General features: G+C 46.2%; 1 protein-coding gene across 8 annotated transcripts in view; it reads left to right on the top strand.

Annotated features, from left to right (window-relative positions):
- Positions 1-17,349, top strand: part of PACSIN2 (protein kinase C and casein kinase substrate in neurons 2) — a 146,797-nt gene that overhangs the window by 63,305 nt on the left and 66,143 nt on the right. Inside the window, exon 2 of one of the 8 annotated variants that reach the window (XM_009217430.4) lies at positions 16,257-16,385. The exons of the other annotated variants lie outside the window; for them this stretch is intronic. The gene's annotated coding sequence lies outside the window, so the exon portion shown is untranslated. The remainder of the gene's footprint in view (positions 1-16,256; positions 16,386-17,349) is intronic. 8 annotated transcript variants of the gene reach the window in all.

The raw sequence follows: 17,349 nt of genomic DNA on the forward strand, positions 1-17,349 counted from the left end.
TTCTTCTTGTGCTTTGGGGCTTTCCATCTGAAATAATTTCTTTCCTTTAAAAGTATATCCTTTAAGGGCTGGGCATGGTGGCTCATGCCTGTAATCCCAGCACTTTGGGAGGCCGAGGCCAGTGGATCACTTGAGGTCAGGAGTTCAAGACCAGCCTGTCCAACATGGAGAAACCCCGTCTCTACTAAAAATACAAAAAAAATTAGCTGGGTTTGGTGGCACACACCTGTAATCCCAGCTACTCAGGAGGCTGAAGCAGGAGAATTGCTTGAACCTGGGAGGCAGAGCTTGCAGTGAGCCGAGATTGCTCCAGCGCACTCCAACCTGGGCAACAGAGCAAGACTCCATCTCAAAAAAAATAAATAAATAGGCTGGGCGCAGTGGCTCAATACCTGTAATCCCAGGACTTTGGGAGGCTCAGGCGGGCGGATCACGAGGTCAGGAGATTGAGACCATCCTGGCCAATGTGGTGAAACCCCGTCTCTACTAAAAAATACCACACAAATTAGCCAGGCGTGGTGGCACACGCCTGTAGTCCCAGCTACTCAGGAGGCTGAGGCAGGAGAATCGCTTAAACCCAGGAGGCGAAGGCTGCAGTGAGCTGAGATTGCACCCCTGCACTCCAGCCTGGGCAACAGAATGAGACTCTGTCTCAAAAATAAATAAATAATAAATAAATAAATAAAAACAAATAAATAAAATAATAAATAAATAAATAAATAAATTTCTTCAACAGGAGAGTCATTAAGATACCTGGTTTGCTGTGCTGCTGAAAACAGAAGTATGCTCTGTCGTTCCTTGAATCATTCATTCCGGTTGTGTTTATTATGTGCCTGTTTCGTGTCAGTGGTAGGAACACGGGCAAACAAGGCAAAATCCTGGTGCATAAGGAACTTACATTCTCGTGAGTGGGGAGAGAAAATATAATAATTTGGCAGGTGAGACTGAGTGTTAAGAAAATAAAACAGAATTAGGGCTGGAGTATCAGGGCTGGGGAAGACTTTCTTAAGAAGAGGGTAATGTTTGAGCAGGTCTCTGATGCTGGAAGGCAGCAGATCCTACAGATGTGGGAAGCAGGTATTCCCTGCAGAGGGGAGGCGGGTGCAAAGGTAAGCCGAGTCTGTTCATCTGGAGAACCACATGGAGGTCACTGTAGCCAGAGACCAGGGTGGGGATTGGAAGGAGCAAGACTGGCGCTGGAAGCAGGGGCTAGAATCACATGGAACCTCGTAATCAGGGTGGGGAGTATCAATAACTGTGATGGTTGACAATAGGTGTTGGCAAGTTTTGAGTTTGGTAGACTGAACCAGGGTAACTGAGACAGAGGTGGTATGAAGCGGCCACATTGTGGCTCTGTTTTGAGGTAGAGGTGGTGTGATGTGGACATGAGAGCAGGAGAGGAGTCAGGGATGACACTGGGGCATTTGTCATGAGCAGCTGTGTCCTGGAGGAGCCTACCCGGAGGATGCAGGAGCAAGAGGTGGGTTTCGGCCAGTGTGTCAGAGAGGCCTGTGGGCCTCCCGGGGGGAGATACTGAGCCAGCAGCTCGGGCCGTGCTGGATCTGGAGCTTCAGGTAGAGGCTGAGTGAGGAGGCATCAGCATATGGATGGAATTTCAGGTCACAGGAAGGAGAGGGTCACCCAGGAAATTAGTGTGCACAGAGGAGAGGAGGTTGAGCCCTGGGCCCCACGGGTGTGTACAGGGTAATAAGGGCACCGTTTGGGTGCTTTGCAGGACTGTCCGGAAGTACTTGTCTTGAGAGAACGCAGTTGATACTGCAGGCTGGTTATCATGACTAGAAGATAAGACTCTTGGATTCCTCTACCGGAAGCTTGGATTTCATGCTTATGTAAAGGGAAGGTGCCTACGTGCTGCCTTATTTTCCTTTTGAATTTTCAAAAGCAACTCAATCAGTATATTCTTATGGCAGAATAATTAAGTGATACAGATATGCAAAAGCCCAGACTTTCATGTTCCGCCACCCAGAGATGTTCATTCAAGACTCAGGACAACCTTCCCTGACCACCATCTGTCCAGGTAGACCCTGTCACTCTCTGTCCCCCACTTGGCTTCATGCTTTCCCCCAGCCCTTAATGCTGTCTCCTGCTACATTACCTACTGGTGTGGCTTTGAATCCCCGACCCCTACTGGAATATATACAGGGACCTTGTCACTTCTACCCATCCCGGGACCCCACAGACCCAGCGAGGTGCCTGGCATACAGTAAGTAAGGCTGCGTTACATTTCACTGAATGGAAGAATTCACATTTTTGGTACATAGCCATCTGGACTTTTTTCTGGGTAATCACCCACTCTTAAACATATATTTTTAGATAAAGCCCAAGTGTTCAGCTTTTTAGACATAAGAATGCTACTTACGATTTTGAACGTTACTATAAGCTAACTTTGCACTAGTTGGCTGTAGGCTGCTGCTTTAGGTTTCAGCGATGGTGGCTGCACAGGCCTTCGGAGCCCTTCCTGAACCTGTGCAGCAGGCCTGGACAGCCTTTCCTGAGCCTGGACAGCAGCCTCAATCGTCAATCCACCTCTTGCTGGCTCCTAGGAGGCTGCCGCTGAAGGCCTTCTTTCCTCATCCAAACTGCTGTGCCTGCCCACCTGCCCACTCCCTTCCCTCCCCGCTTCCCTTCCCCTCCCCTCCCCAGCAGATCCCCTCTCTCCCTCTCTCCTTCCCTCCCTCCCTCTCAACCTAATCAGGTATGACTTTGTCTTATCTTTCCTAGCGTTTAGACAGTTTGTTCCTCTGTATCTTGGAGGATTGGTTCCAGGACCCTCCAAGGGATACCAAAATCCATGGATGCTCGTCTCTGATATAAAATAGTGTTGTATTTGCATATAACCTATGTACACTCTTCAGTGTTCTTTAAATCATCTCTAGATTACTTATAATACCTAATAGAATATAAATACAATGTAAATAGTTATACTGTATTGTTTAGGGAATAATGACAAGCAAAGGAAAGTCTGTACATGTTTAGTACAGACGCAGCTACCCACTTCTTTCCCCCGGATTATTTTCGATTCCTGACTGGTTGAATCCACAGATGTGGAACCCTTGGGTATGAAGGGCTGAGTGTGCTGTGAGCTCCTGGACCGCAGGGCCTGCATGGTGTTATTCACTTATTTTCACTTCCGTCCCCTAGCTCTTAGCAAGGTTTCTGGCACTCAGAAAGTAAATGTTTTTAGAATATTGGGAGAGATATGTGTAAAAGAATTTTTAAAATCAATTTCCTTGGCTTGATATTTACTCAGTTTATTAGAATAAATTAAACATTTTATTGAAAATATTTAAGAATTTGGAACACAGGCTATGTCTTGAGACAGCCAAACTGACAAATTTTTATGAAGGACAGGCTCTTTCTGCCTGTGTGTGTGTGTGTGTGTGTGTGTGTGTGTGTGTGTGTGTAGTAGGGGTATTGGGTATTGTAATGAAGTTAAGAGAGTAACCAAGGCATTTTCTTCAGGGCTTCTCAGATAATATTATTGTATATTATAATTAGGCATTTTATCATAAATAGAGTTGTCATTAATTTTTCCCCTTTATAAGTGGTCACTGGAAATGTTTATTAGGCAGGTAGCATCACAAAATGTGTGTGTGTGCGTGCGCGCACGTGTGTATGAGTCTTAACGTTGAAGATCTTTGTGTTTCTAGAGTTCTCAGTGGCACAGCTGAGAATGGGTGTGTAAGTCCTGCTTGCCGAAGCCATATCCTCCCTGTGGGGGGTGGGGGTTGCCAGAGAGGCCAGGAGGAGTCATACTAGGAGCAAGAAGACTGGGAAGGCCGGAGACTGACATTTGCAGGCACTCACGTACAATGTGTCATTCAAATTCCTACTCTGTGTAGGTCAGCCACCTTTATTCCCATTTTGCTGGTAAGAAGGTCGTTTAGAAGTTAAAACGGGCACCTATCACAGCTGATTTAAACCCTGTTCTCTTTCTACTCTCCTTTTTTTTTCTTTTTTTTCTTTTTAACTATTTAAGAAATGTTTTGTCCTTCTTATAGAGACAGGGTCCCACCATGTTGCTCAGGCTGGTTTTTAACTCCTGGGCTCCAGCAATCTTTCCACCTCCGCTTCCCAAAGTACAAGGATCACAGGCGGGAGCCCCTGTGCCTGGCCCCCTCTCCTTGTTTAAGGGAAACTTTTGCTATTAATTTTATGCTTGATTTAAGCCTATTAGTTTCAGATTGTTGCTTGACAATTGAGTTCCCTGTTTGTTTTTCCGAATTACTGGCTAGTTGATTTTATGTGAACTTTTAAAAAAATAAAAGCACTATCAAGTTAGAATTTATTTACCAGTTTGTCACACCAAACTGGCTGTGTATTCTTCTCTACAGTAGAGTGCTTTGGCTTTAGCTGATACCTTTGAATGAAATAGAATATTTTCTTGAGAAAGCGGCACCATAGTTGAGTGCATAGATGCCCAGAAAATATTTGAAAACCAAATCCTCTTGTGGTTTATACTTAAATTTTTTTTTTTTTCACAAATGGGATCTCACTGTGTTGCCCAGGCTGCAGTACAGTGGCTACTCACAGGCACTATCATAGCTCACTGCAGCCTCAAACTCTTGGGCTCAAGTGATCTTCCTGCCTCAACCTCCCAAGTAGCTGGGACTATAGATAGTCATGTGCCACCACACCCAGCTCGTGTGGCTTTTTAAACTTCAAAGGCACATATTTATAGTACTGGTTGAGAAGGTATTTAAGCAGTTCATTTCTAGATAGCACTTCTGATGGATGTGACCTCTTCTTGTCCATGCTTACCTAACATTCTCATGGTGGGCTTTTATCAGGACAGTCTACTTTTTATTGCTGGTAGGTAAATGGAGCAGAAGTCCCTCTTGTGGTGGAGTAACTAGTGACTCGGGCTGGTGTCTGATCTTCAGTGCCCTGCCATTTGTAAATCCTCTCTCCCCTCCCTTGCAGCCACAGCAGCTTCCCAGGGTTTGCCCTCCAGGACCAGCCTGACCGTGCACACTGGAGGGTCACAAAGGACCAGTGTAACTCCCCTTTGTTACACAGGTTCCTCTACCTGGGATGCCTTTCCTTGCTGCTCCAGCTGAAGAATTCCCACTGAAACATCAGCCCTGGGCACCCTTTCTGGACCCTCTGTGTGTCCCTGTAGCACGTTGTGCAGAACTGTTTCCTAGCTCTTGGCCGGTATGTTGGAGGAGGTTGTTCAAGTGTCCATCAACCCTGTGAGAATGGAGTGCCCCAGTGCAGGGGCCCTGGCTTACTGGCTCAGGAGCTGGGCTGCTGTGGAGCCTGGCCCCAGTCACCGTCTCCTTGGCCAGTGCTTGTGGAAGGCCCCCATACTCCAGGCATGTGCCAGGTCCCATCCGGATGCCATTTGATCCCTGCAATCTGTCAGGCAGATTGGATTCCATTTCACCGATGAGCAGTGTCAGGCACACAGCTCTTAGGTATTTTGCCTGAGGCGACTGGATCATTAAGGGGTCACCCCCACCCCCAGGGTCTTGTGCAGACTCCTAGATGCAGATTTCAGAGACCTTCTAGATCTGTGCATCCAGGCTAGCATGGTCTTTGGTGGTGTCCCCTCTTGCTGTCTCGCGTTTTCAGCTTGTTCAGACCAGGGCTTCAGCTCCTCTTGGGGATTCCACTCAGTCAGACTGTTGGGTAGAGAAGAGGCTGCTCGTCCTTTGCAGACAAAGGGCCACAGAGGCACTTTGTGTGACAGGAAGTCCTGCTTCTAGAACGGGCTCCCTGAAAGTGGAGGGATTAAAAGAAGCTGAAGCATTGACCTGGGGCCACTCTGACTCATGCATGTTGTCAATAATGCCCTTTGTCTGTCTTGGGAACCTGCCACAGCAGACCTCCAAGGGTGGCCTGGAGCGTTCCTCTTCTCCCTCTTTCCCCGCTCACTCTGCCCCCTGTGAATGCCCCTATTTTCTGACCTGAACAAAGGGCAGCCTCCTGACCCATTCTATATTTTTTCCTTCTGTTTATGCCAGGAGAATCTTTGTGTCTCATCTGGACCTATGTGAGTTTTCTTTTTTAGGGTGTAAGTGCATCTCTTGAGTTGGAAAACTCGCAGCTTAAGGGAGAGTTGTCCTACTGGGCAGGTGCCTCTGACTGAGAGGAGGCGTCGTCAGGAAGTATGTGGCCGTGGCTGCTCTGGCATGATCCTGAAGACTGGCATGAAGGGGAATGGAGCCATACAGAGAATTTTAGGCATCAGAGTGGAAGCACGGGCACCTGGACCCACAGCCCAGCTCCCTGCAACGTGGTCCACACGTCTCCTGTATTTGTGGCCATCTGTCAGTTGTTAAATACTGCGGTTAGGATGTGAGGACACCAGAAGCGAGGGCAGTGGTGGCAGAGATGAGCTGACGTGTCCTCATGTGCTCTCAAGTCCTGATCCCCAGCTGGATGAGAGAGGATCATGTGTGCGTGCATGCCTGTGTGAAGGGATCCTAGGATTATGCTGGAATAACACTGCATCAGTCCTGGGCAGGCAGCTTTACGTGTTGTAGTGTAACTGGGGCTTCTTGCTGTGGGGACATGGTGGCAAATCAGTGAGCACTTGTTCTTTTTGTTTTATGAGACAGAGTTTTGCTCTGTCTCCCAGGCTGGAGTGCAGTGGTGTGATCTCACTGCAACCTTCATCACCTGGGTTCAAGTGATTCTCCTGCCTCAGCCTCCCAAGTAGTGGGTGAGCCCGTGGTGCATTGCTGCTCTCACCAGGCTTAGAGGCCAATGTGTGCCTCCTTCCTGGATGCAGTGGTGCTCAGTGAGTGCTTCCACTCCTGTCCTCAGGGACAAATCCTTTGGCTTTATTAGCTTTGTCCTTACTTCCCCCTTAGACTGTGGCGGGTTTGGGGTACCCATACTTCTGGAGACCCTACCCTGGATTATATTAGATATGTTATACTCACATGTAGTTTAAACACTTCTTTATGTTATAAAAGTAATTGGAAGGATTCTTACAATTTTGCTTTTGAAACTATTTGGCTATGCGAAGTGATTTCTCCTTCTCCACCTCCTCTGATCCATTTGTGCATTTGTTCAGAGGGAATAGTGTGCATGAAGGGGTGGAGCTGATAGGAGTGTGGTACTTGTGTTGGGAGACGCCGGTTGTTAATGGTGGCTGGAGCGTGTATAGCGTGGCCAGGAGCGTGGTGTGAGTGGTGAGGCTGGAGGAGCAGTAGTTACAGCCTGGAGGCCCTGCTGGCCTCTGGAGGAAGGAGGAAGTAGGGGAAGGAGTTTGAATGGAGGCAAAACCTGAACTTTCCAAAAGACATTCCAACCAGCGTGGTACAGTCACAGTATGTCATGGAGAATGAAGGGAGTTGGGGACTAGACAAGTGGCTGCGGGTCAGTTAGGACGTTGTTAGGGATTAGGCAGGAGGCAATGGTGGCCTTAGCGAAGGTAGCTATCATCATGGGGACAGAGCCAAGTGGGAGGATTCAGGAGATATTGAAGAGCTGGTTTAGTCTGGTCTTGGAAGCTGATTGAATGTGGTAGTGGTAAGAGGGGTTCGGTGTGGGAAGAAGAGGAGTTTCTGGCTTGAGAAGCTGGGTGAATGAATGGTGGGACCATTTCTGATGTAGAAAACCCAGGAACAGGAGCAGGCTCATAGGGAAGGGGATAGTTTGCAAGGACTGTGTGATGGCCAAGTGGAGGCATCCAGTAGGCAGAGATGCGGGTCTGGGCCAGACAGCAGATCAGGGGCTTAAGGTTAAAGGTGGTTTGGTGTGTGGGAACAGAAGAGGTGAAGAGAGAGGGCCTGGGACAGAACCTGGGTTGTGCCAGCAGCCAAGGAACAGGCAGAGGAGGTTGGGAGAAGGCACACTGCAGCCACTACAGAAACGAGCTGGTGAGTGTCAGCTCCCTCCCCAGAGACTCCTCTTGCCCTCGTCCCCCACTGATTTGCTTCTGTCAGCTTGGCAGCTGCCGGTGCGGACATCCAATCACTCTGCAGACATTTGAGCATCTACCTCATGCTAAGCGCTGGGCTTACAGAGATGACACAGCCCTCGCCTCTTTTTTTTTTTTTTTTTTTTTGAGACGAGTCTTGCTCTGTCACCCAGGCTGGAGTGTGGTGGTGTGATCTTGGCTCACCGCAACCTCTGCCATCCAGGTTCAAGTGATTCTCCTGCCTCAGCCTCCTGAGCAGCTGGGACTACAGGGGTGCACCACCACACCTGGCTAATTTTTGTATTTTTAGTAGAAATAGGGTTTCACTATGTTGGCCAGACTGGTCTCGAACTCCTGACCTCAGGTGATCTGCCCATCTTGGCTTCCCAAAGTGCTGAGATTACAGGCGTGAGCCACCACACCCGGCTACAGTCCTCGCCTTATAAACTGATGTGTAGTGGGTGCGCTGTGCCACTCTGCCTTTTTTGCTTATACCCGATTTCGGATGGAAAATAGCTCACCTGCCTTGTCCTCTGTAATGGACGTGTGGTGTCCTTTCTGTCAACTCACCATTGTTTTCTTAGCCTTCAGCAGTTGACTTGTTTCCAGTTTTTACTGTTATAAATATTGCAGTGATGAACATTTTGTTCAAGCTATTTTTTCTTCGAGTTTATTTGCTTGGGGCATGTTCCCCAGAGTGGGACTTAAGGGTCAGAGGTTGGTAACTGTTATCTGCCTTGTTCTGTATTTCCAGATTTTTCCATGAAGCCTATTAGCAATGTTAGAGTACATTTCTGTTTTCTTATAGCCCCACCAAAACTGGCATTGTCATATTAATTTTCCTTATTTTATAAGTTATTTCCATATTTTAAAGGAAGCTGTGCTTTTTTCCCAGCATGGGAATTTGTTGTATTATATTTAGCTAGGTTACATTGCAGTAACAAGCAAACCCTAAGTCTCAGAGACCTAACCTAACACAAATGTCTTTCTCGCTTGGTCTGGGTATCCCTTGTAGGACAGCTGGGGGTGCGGTTCCACTGAGTCCCTCAGGCCAGGCTGATTCAGGAGACACCACTCTCTGAGAGCTGCCCCTCGAGGCCTGCTCAGTGGACTACACAGCAGACAGGAGAGGCTGGGGGCTTTGTGTGGACTTTTCACTACTGACATGGCCAGGACTACTAACACAGTCTGGCTTAGCAGGCAGAACTTAGTGAGCGTTCCTGTCTCTGCCCAGCCATCTCTTCTGTTTGTTCCTCTCCAGCAACTTATTTGTCCAGTGGAACTGGATCTCAGTCTTCATATCGGCTCTTAATGTATTTTAGGTAATAAGATTTTTTTATCAATTGTGTCTTTTTCTTTCTTTGCTTTCCATATTGTATTGTGTAAAAGTTTAAAGTAAGCTTTGGGCATGTTCATGTTTTCCTCTAATACCTTGTTTATTATCACAAATTTATCATTTCTCAAAGCCAGAGAATACGCTGTTTTTCTTTGAGTTGCTTAAAATGGATTTTATTTGGCTCCTTATGACACTTGAAATTCATCAAAATATATGATGTCAGGTGATTTTAATCTAAGTTAACTTTGGTCCTTGGTGATGCCTGTTCTGCAACATTAAAACAAAAAACAAAACAAACAAAAAACACCCAACCCCAGTCAACACCTATTCATGATAGAAAACTCAGCAAACCAGAAACAGAAGGGAACTTGACTGGATAAAGGGTATTAATCAAAACTTCCAGGGCTGGCAGTGAAAGACTGAAAGCTTTCTTCCTACGATCAAGAAGAATAGGACCTTGATGTCTTTTCTCACTCCTTCTGCTCAACATTGTACGGGAGGGTCTAACCAGGAACTTTGAAGTTAGACAAGAAAACAAGGCATACAGATTGGAAAGAAAAAGGTAAAACACACTCCGTTCGAAAATGACATGGTCTTATATAAAGAAAATCATGGCCGGGCGCGGTGGCTCAAGCCTGTAATCCCAGCACTTTGGGAGGCCGAGACAGGCGGATCACGAGGTCAGGAGATCAAGACCGTCCTGGCTAACACGGTGAAACCCCATCTCTACTGAAAAATACAAAAAACTAGCCGGGCGAGGTGGCGGGCGCCTGTAGTCCCAGCTACTCGGGAGGCTGAGGCAGGAGAATGGCGTAAACCCGGAAGGAGGAGCTTGTAGTGAGCTGAGATCCGGCCACTGCCCTCCAGCCTGGGCGACAGAGGGAGACTCCGTCTCAAAAAAAAAAAAAAGAAAGAAAGAAAATCATAAGGAATCCACCAAAAAAACTCTTAGAATTAATACACAGGTTCAGCAAGGTTGTAGGATACAAGATCAATATACAAAAATAACGATATTTCTATAATCTAGCAAGGAATAATTCAAAAAATGGAATTAAGAAAACAGTTTCATTTATTATAGTATATAAAGAATAAGTAAATTTAACAAGAGAAGTGTAAGACTTATATACTGAAAACTACAAAACGTTGTTGAAATAAATTTAAAAGGACCTGAATAAATGGAAAGAGATCTACATCCATGGACTGGAAGACTTCACATAGTTCAGATGGCGGCACTCCTCAAAGTGATCTGCAGAGTCATAGCAGCCCCTCTCAAAATCCGAAATCAGCAAGCCAATTCTAAAATCCCTATGGAAATGGAAGGGACCAAGAATAGTCAGAACAGTTTTGAAAAGGCAGAGAACAAAGTTGGAGAGCTTATACTTCCCAATTTACAAAAATGTATAAATCTACAGTATTGAAGAAACACTGTGGTGCGGGCATAAGGATAGACGTGGAAAAATGAGATAGAGTGAAGAAAACAAAACTAAACCCCTTCATTTATGGTCAATTGACTTTGGACAAGGATGCTAAGCCAGTTCAATGGGGGAAAGAAAAATCTTTTCAACAAGTGACGCCGGGACAACTGGATATCTACATGCAGAAGCATGAATTTGGATCTCTGCCTCATGCCACATATAAAACTGAACTCCAGATGGATCAGAGACCTAAATGTAAGAGCTAAATCTGTAAAACTTTTTTAATTAAAAAAAATTTTTTTAAATTAGTCATAATAAGAGATGTAAAACTCTTAAAACATAGCATAAGTTTTTGTCACCTTGGATTAGGCAATGTTTTCCTAGATGTGACACCAAAACACAACAAAAGAAAAAAATGGGTAAATTGGGCTTCATAAAAAGTAAGAACTTTTGTGCTTCAGAGGATGTTATCAAGAAAGTAAAAAGACAACTCAGAATGGAAGAAAATAGTTTCAAATCATATATCTGATAAAGATACCTTGAATACATAAAGAACTCTTGGCTGGGGACATTGGCTCATATCGGTAATCCCATTGCTTCAGAGGATCACTTGAGGCCAAGAGTTTGAGACCAGCCCAAGCAACATGAGATCCTGTCTCTACCAAAAAATTGAAAGGAGGGGGGAAAAAAAAAAAGAACTCTTAAAATTCAATAATAAAGGCCGGGTGCAGTGGCTCACACCTGTAATCCCAGCACTTTGGGAGGCAGAAGTGGGCAGATCACCTGAGGTCAAGAGTTCGAGACCAGCCTGGCCAACATGGTGAAACCCCATCTCTACCAAAAATATAAAAATTAGCCGGGCGTGGTGGCACATGCCTGTAATCCCAGCTACTGGGGAGGCTGAGGCAGGAGAAATGCTTGAACCCGGGAGGCAGAGGTTGCAGTGAGCCGAGATTGTGCCACTGCACTCCAGCCTGGGTGACAGAGTGATAGATTGAGCCTCTGTATTAAATAAAACAAAAACCCCAAACTCAATAATAAAAAGACACACCAATTTAAAAACGAGCTAAGGATCTAAACAGACATTTCTTCAAAGATAGTATACAGCTGGCCAATAAGCACATGAAAAGATACCCAACATCATTTTTCATTAGGGAAACACGAATCAAAATCACAATGAGATATAACTTCCCACTCACTAAGATGGTTACAATAAAAAAGACAACATGTGTTGGTGAGGATATGGAGAAATTGGAACTGTCACACACTGCTGGTGGGAATGTCAAATGATGCACCCTGTTGGAAGGCAGTCTGGCTGAATGTTGGAAACTCCTAATTTTGGAAGTTTCTCATTTTGACCCAGCAGTTCTACTCCTAGGTATCTACTCAAAAGTAATGAAAACATCTGTCCATGCAAAGTCTTGTACACAAATGGTGATAGTAGCTCTATTAACAGCTGAAAAGTGGAAAACAACTCAAACGTCCAGTCACTTGGTAATGGGCAAACAAATCATGGTACATTCATACAATGGAATATTATTTAGCAACAAAAGGAGTGAAGTACTGACACATGCTGCAGCGTGGACGAACCTTGAAGACATTATGGAAAAAGCTAAAGAAGCCAATCCCCAGAGCCACATATGTTGTGATCCCATTTATCTGAAATATCCAGCATAGGCAAATCCATAGAGACAGAAAGTAGATGAGTGATTGCCAGGATTGGGAGTAGAGGAGGTGGGGGATGACTGGGGAAGAGTGTGGGGTTTCTTTCTGGGGTGATGAAAATGTTCTAAAATGATTGTCATGATGTGGCACAACTCTGTGAACACACCGAAAATCATTGTGTACATTTTAGATGGGTGAACTGTGTGTGAATTATTATCTTAATAAAGCTGTTAGAAAAATAGCAAGAATCTCAAATACTTCACCCATCATCCCTCCCACAGCCTCTCCTGGCTAAATAATCCCATCCCTTTGGCTATTCTTGACAGACACGTTTGGATCTTTTTCATTTGTATACCCAGAATTTTATTCTTTTTGCGCCTCCTAAATTGTGACTTCCAGGATTAAACACAAAGCCCCAAGGTAGAGAGGAGGTGGTGGCGGCAGCAGGGGCTTCACCAGCTTGAAGAGAAGCAGCTGGGTATAGGGAGACCGGGAGCTGGGGTGGCCCCTCTCCAGCATGCTAGTGAGGGCTCTGTGCCCCGTCCCAGGGTGGGGCTCACATTCTGGTGGCACTGCTTCCATTGTAATTGGCTGACCTTGGGGACTGGGCTTCTTTCCCCCTCCCTTTCCACAAACGTAAAAGGAGGAGTGGATTGTGGAGAAAGTTTGAGAGCTACCTGGTATAACCTGTATTCCTGTTGACAGGAACAGTGTTACTCATTCAGCAAACACATGCTGATCCACTGCTTTGCACAGCGTCTGAGATTCAGAGATGAAGACAGCATAAGGTCACGCTCTAATGACTTACTCTGAACTGCATTTCTTTCCTTCTATCGTATAAAATAGAAAAATCTACTTTTGGTGTAAAATGATGTCCTAATTACTGAGTAGTTAAGTAGTTTGAGTTTTTAAGTCTGTGTATGCTTTCCACTTGGTTTTACTGTTTGTTCTCTAAGGTGTAGGAATGGTACTAGGTAACACCTGTGGAGCTGACAGCAAGCCTTGTCCTGCTCCTGCCCACAGCCATCGGAGGAGCTTCCCTGCAGCAGGGGGCCGGGGGAATCATTCCATTTTAGAAACCCAGTAATGGTGTCTGGTGCTAGGTAGAGTTTTCCTTCATTCAGTAGTTTATTGAAAGCCAGGTAGATGCCAGTTGCCACTAACATGAAGTCTCTTAGAAGTCAGGGACTTATTTATCTTGCACACTGCCATCTCCTGTTCGAGGAACGTCGCAGGTGCTCAAGATGTCTTAATTAGCGAAGAAGCAAATGACTAGAGGATGCAGTGATAATGACCTTTCTTCACCCTGAGGGCTAGGCTGGCCGGGGAGTGTCTCTCCCTCTTGTAGGTAAGGAAACAGGCTGGCAGGAAGTGACTGCTTACAGTTAGGCGGACTGTAAAAGCCAGAGCGGGCACAAGAATCCAGGTCTCCTGACTCCATCCTTCCACTGTGTGTTCTAGTCCCACCCAACTTTGAAAGCAAAAGTTGTTGTATATTTCTCATAAAAACATTGCCCTGTGGAAATGTTTCCCATTCCCACTGTGGGGTTGGCCCCACTGGAACGGGGAGGGGAGGAGCTGTGGAGTTGCATTGTTCTGGTTCAGTTAGGCCTGCTCTAACTGAATCACTTCTAATCATTTTTATTTCAAATCTTTAGACTCTTCTTGTACATTTTCTTACACTATTGTTTGAATTCTCTTGTTAATATCAATTTTGAAAAAGCATCATTTTTGTCCTTTTTAAAGTAACTTTTTCTATTTTAAACCTGTGGAACATCAACTGAGTATTTAGGTTGGGGAAGTGTTCAGCCTCCATTTCCACATTGCCAGAGTGCTTGCCAACCGGAGGCTAAAAAAATCTTGCTGTAAAAATCAGTCAAGGCAAGTCTGGATCTGTCAGCTGATGTGTTCCCATTGCATAAGATCAACGAGTTTTGGGGACACATCTGATTACACACAGTTAGCTCCAGCTCTTCATTAAGTTGCATAGGTGAGCTAAGAGCTGATGGGCTGGACTGGGACTGGGTGACCTTGGGGCCTGTCTTACCTTTGCTGCTGATTCTGATAGCCTAGGTGGTTGTCAGCTGGAGCAAGTGGTCTGAATGCCACCAGGATGGCTGGTCATCAGCTTGTTTCCTTTGAGCTATAAAGATGTTGGGGACAACATGGTTATTTTAAGGGTTGCTATATGAATCTGCATATAGGATTTTTAAAAAATACTAATTTGTCACAGACATCATTTTTACCTTCTCCACCTTGGGATCCAGCACAAAAAGCACCTCCTCTCTCCTCTCCCTTGTCTTCCTGTCTTGTTTCTTGAGCACTTGTTTTGGGTTAGATAAAAAGGGTCTAGCCCTTCCCTTGTGGAGCTCCAGGTGGAGTAGGAGAAAGGCTCTTCACCAGCCGGGCACAGGTAGCACACACCAGAATGCCACTGTGCCAGGCTGTCGAGAGGGAGATGGTTCCACCTAAATGGTGCTGTGGAACATGCAGTTGGCCTGTGCGGAGCCATTCATATTTGGACACCCTCTGCTTGGCGTGGTCCTTGGCACACAGCACACACCTGGTGAGTTCTTCCCATAGAAAAAGATTCCCTACCTGCTTCTGAGCAGCTGCTGCTGTGACTGACCTTCCTTTCCTCTAAGGTTATGGGAAAGGGAAAAGGTCAGGCTTCTTTCTGACGCCTCCTGTGTGTTCCAGAGGGGAGGCTTCCTTATGCAGTTTCTGCATCAGGGCCTTCCCTTTCTTCTTCAGGCCAATTTTAAGAATAAGATTAACTGGCATATCTTTCTATGGGATCTTCAGAACCATCTGTGTTTTCATCCTCGGGTTTCAGGAATTCACTGCCTAGCATTCTCTATTCATCTGCTTCTTCGCGAGCCCAGGAAACAACTTGGAAACTGGATCTGGAGAGAGTGATTGATTTCAAAAGACCTTCCCCAAACTTACCTCAAGTGATTGCTTGGTTTATTTAAAAAACATTTTAAATTTTGCTCAACTTAAATGGCAGTCGTTTTTAGGGCTATCAGCTAGAATCTAGTATTTAACATGATGATTTTGTTATACACTGTACAACTGTGGGTAGAGGGCAGGGAGCAAGTTAGCCAGGAAAAATCAACCAGGCAGGCACAGGTGAGACTTCTACCGCTGTCATTCCAGAGTTCTCCAGTGGGAGATTGAAGCCTTCTGGAGATGGGGGTCCAGACTGCTGGGGCCGGGAGAAGGATCCCCCTGCAGGGCTCCATGTCTGTGTGGCTGGTCTTCAGATTGTGTGAGCCCCGAGGGATGCTGGACTTTGCTGTTCTCGGAGCTGCATGGGTGCAGTGGAAAGGGCTGAGAGCCGGTGTCCCTGCTCCTCACCTAGAGTGGGGGCCTTGGCCGAGTCTGAGGGAGAGCCGAGTTAGGGGAAGTGCAGGATTTGTGGCCAGGCAGGGAGTGTGGTAAGTGAAAGCACCTCGTGTGCTGACTCACGTGCCTGACTGCTTACATAGGGCTCCTTGAGAACAAGGCCGTGTGGAGATTCAGTGTATGGTAGTCACGGCACACAACCTTGCCAGTGATGGAGCCGGGACATCTAGGAAGGGACTGAGAGGTGGGCTGTGGTGGTGGGGTTAGGAGCTGAACGAAGAGGTCGTTTTGTTTTGTCTTCAGTGTCCATTTAAGTTCACGCATCATCATTTCTTCTGCTGCCTGCCTGGGCTCACCCACAGCCATCTCACCAGGAACTGCTGCCACAGCTGTCTTTCTGTGCCTCAGACGTGCCAGGCGGGCCTCCCTTGCCTTTTGCTGGGGCTGCCTGTGCTCTGGGGGCCCTCATGGCTTACTTCTTCCCATGTTGTCTCAGGTGTCACCGTCTCTGGCGGATCTTCTCTGGTCACTCTGATTAGAAGCAGTCTCCTTTCTGTCTCCTCCCTATCTCATCCTCACTTATTTCCCTGCATAGCACCTGCTGGATCAGTCACCTGTGCTGGAACACAGATTCCACAAGGGCAGGAGTTTTGGTCTGTTCTGTCACCTGTTGGATTCCCAGTACTCAGAACACCATGTGGCTGCAGAGACACCCAATATACAGGTATTGAAAGAATGGAAAGTAGGCATTGGTGGGTAGATTACCAATGCATTAGCAATGGGTGTAAATAGGTATATGCTAATTTAATTTACTTCCTCCGCGCCCCCCTCCCTTTTTTTTTTGAGGCAGAGTCTTGGTCTGTTGCCCAGGCTGGAGTGCTATGGCATGATCTCAGCTCACTGCAACCTCCATCTCCTGGATTCAGGTGATTCTCTTGCCTCAGCCTCCTGAGTAGCTGGAATTGCAGATGTGTGCTGCCACGCCTGGCTAATTTTTTGTATTTTTAGTGGAGATGGGGTTTCACCATGTTGGCCAGGTTGGTCTCGACCCCCTGATCTTAGGTGATCCACCCACTTCGGCCTTCCAAAGTGCTGGGATTATAGGCATGAGCCACCATGCCCAGCTGTAACCCCGTTTTTATTTCTGCTTTGATATATGTAAAAATCTTTTTTCTTTTTTTGTTTTGATACAAAATGCATACTAGATATTTTCACTTAAACCAGCCCATCCTTTGCCTTTGCCTATGCTTCATGTCCCCTTAGAATGTTTGAGTCTTCATAGGACTTAAAGGTCACCTGCTCCATGAACAAGGGAACTGAAGGCCGGAGGGGAGGAGTCTTGTGCTAAGTCCGGGGTCTTTCAGCTCCATCTCTTTCCACTGATACAGGAGCCACGGAAGGGAACCAACATGGATTGTTTGCCAGATGAGAGACAGATATTTTCCCGCATGATCTAAGTGAATCCTCAGAAGTCACAGGGTGTGCATTGTTATCCCTGTTTAATGAGTGGAATTCTGAAGTTTTCTTTTTTTTTTCTTTTTTCTTTTTTTCTTTTTTGAGACAGAGTCTTGCTCTGTCGCCCAGGCTGGAGTGCAGTGGCGCGATCTTGGCTTACTGCAAGCTCCACCTCCCGGGTTCACGCCATTCTCCTGCCTTGCCTCTCAAGTAGCTGGGACTACAGGTACCAC

The sequence above is a fragment of the Papio anubis genome, chromosome 16 (assembly GCF_008728515.1).
Source record: "Papio anubis isolate 15944 chromosome 16, Panubis1.0, whole genome shotgun sequence".
NCBI classification, from domain to species: domain Eukaryota; kingdom Metazoa; phylum Chordata; class Mammalia; order Primates; family Cercopithecidae; genus Papio; species Papio anubis.